The sequence below is a fragment of the Kogia breviceps genome, chromosome 6 (assembly GCF_026419965.1).
Source record: "Kogia breviceps isolate mKogBre1 chromosome 6, mKogBre1 haplotype 1, whole genome shotgun sequence".
In the NCBI taxonomy this organism is placed as follows: domain Eukaryota; kingdom Metazoa; phylum Chordata; class Mammalia; order Artiodactyla; family Physeteridae; genus Kogia; species Kogia breviceps.
In genome coordinates, this window is record NC_081315.1 from 64462535 (window position 1) to 64465234 (window position 2700).

Genomic DNA, 2700 nt, shown 5'->3' on the forward strand with positions numbered 1-2700 from the left:
GAGTAATTATCTGTGGCCTCGGACAATTTTCTGTCCTTGTTTTCCATTTATACACACACACACACACGCACACACACAGAGTAATGCCCATCTTATTTGGCTAATGTATGTAATGTTCCTGGCATCTAATGGGCTCAACAAATGGTGGTTATTACTAAGAGATGAAATAGAAAAATAGCAGTTACCTTTACATAATTGTAATTTCCTTATAATTAAGAAACATTGTTAATATTTACTAAATGTAATTTTAATGACATTCATATCTTGCTTTCTTTTGACCAATGCCTACCATGGTGCTGGTGGACAGTTAATGGATACTCCCAGTAGTTTTGGAATCTGTTTCCAAATCAGAACACCTAACCATCTAATCTCAAAAGTGGAAGTTGATAGTCATTATAAAGTAAAAAATATTTTTTGCAGGAGAAGTTACACTTTTCTTTGAGATCTAAAACTGTGCTAAAATTAAAACTTGTTAAGGGAAGTTCTAATTTTTGTTATCATGTATCTGTGTAGACATGGGCACCCTAAAATTTTCCTACTGTCTGACTTCTGACTCAGCAGTATTATTGCTATACTCCAAGAATATTGTACTTACTTTGCTTTTGTAATATATCTGCGTGTGAGGGCCAGATGTTTAAATTCATCCTTTCTCTCTCTCTCTCTCTTTTTTTTTTTTTTGTTAACGAAATTATCATCCTGAATATAATCTCAAGGAAAGTTCTTGGGCCTTCCTTCAATAAAAAAAAAAACCTCATTTCTCTTTACCAAACCAAAAGAAAAGGCTTTTTACTATATGAGAAGTAAAACATTGTATTCCGGTAGAGGAAACAGGCAATCACCTTTTGATCCCTAATGTGGATGTCCAAGTTTGTAAATTTAATAAAAAGATAAAAAATGTGGCAGTGTTTTTATCTGAGGCAATAAACTCTGATTAAATCTTGCCAGTTTGATGCTAACGGTCTTTCCTGGTAGCATGAAGGTGAGTGAGAGCTTTGGACAAGATAATAGCGATAGACAAATGTGAAAGAATATGAAGTTTTAAAGAGCCTTTCAGAACACTAAAGAGTTTAGGAAATTAAAATAATCAGTAAAGCTTTTCATGCTCCTCAATAGTCTTAACTGCCTAGGTTCATTCACTTCTCTGTCATTGAGTAAATCTATCTCCTCCACTGTAATGACTGTTCCTTAGTCTGTAATGATTATCTTTCATGTTCCTTTTTATTAATTTTTTAAAATAAAGATGGGTCAGAAAGTAATATGCATATTATCTGTTGAGTCTAACAGGATGTCAGTCAGCTAAACCTTGCTGCTTTTACAACAAATGAGATAAGTTTGGGAAAGGGGGTATGTAGACAGGAGTTTATAATAACACATTAAAAAATCGTTTTTGTCATTATGTTGAGCAGAGGCTATAGCATATGGGAAAAAACAATAGTTAATATAGGGTGTTCAAAATGCTTGGTTAAGGAGACACAGCTTTAAAATATTAATGTCTAACAGTGATCTTCAAAATCAGAAACTTTAGATATAATGCTTTATACGATATTAATAGATATTTAGTGCAATTCAGTCTAATTTATATATGCATGTTTATACATAAGTGCAGAGTATGGTTGGGTCTTCAGTTAGAATAAATTGTAACTAATGTTGAGATTAATTTATTTTATATTAATCCTGTTTGTTAGTTTATATCTATCATATATGCATGAGGATAACATTTCGATAAGGGAAGTGAGGGTTTGGGTTATCATTATGGAGAGGAGGCCGTGACTGCCCTATTGGCTTTGCCTTAATCATTTGTTCTGGTTAATGGTAATAGTAATCAAGGAATTCAAATATAACCTAATTTCTGACTTGAAGTGTAGCTTATATTTTTATTTAGATACTAAATTGAGCTGGCTTCTTTTAAGGTTTCATAGTTGTAGTTATACTAAAACATATTAGTTTGACACAGCTTTCAAAAGTGCACCCTCTGTTAGATAAAGGGTGCCATAATGGCTTCTGGAATGATCTGTTATTTGGGGCATATAAAAAGAAGTTATAATGCTGTTCTTTAAAATTTATGTTTCATAATAAAATGAATAATTCATTCACTCATCCACTGACAAGCAGAATACTTAAATTAATGTCTCAATGTAAAAAAGCAGCACCAAACCAAAAAGCTAGGATTAGAGACAGAGAAAGAAGCCTGGCTATTAGGGTATAATACATTTTCAGAAGATAACTGTAATAGAAAATGAGTCTGAAAGTCATTTATAAAGAACAGGATATTAAAAGCTATAAGAAAAAAAGACCATTTATCTATCTGTGTACTATTTTGAAGACGACTTGAGTCAAATGTCTCATCAGTGCTTTGGGCACCTTCCAATAAATTGGGCTGGGTTGATATGTGTGTGTGTGAGTGGGGGTGGACAGCAATCTCTTTTTCCTTTGAGCTTGGTTTATTTAAACCTTCATTCATTAATTCAACACATCCCTATTAAGCAGGTGATATTTATAAGACAAGCTGCCAGGCACTATAGCCTATATACAGAGATATCTAAGGCATGGAGTTTAGGCTTTTCAAGTGGAGATGACATACCTAGGTGAACTTAAGACAAGATTAATTTTAAAAATAATTCTGAAGTAAATTTTAAATTGGAATTAATTTATTCATGACCAGTTAAGGATAAAAAACTAAATCTTATTCACTGTTTCCTT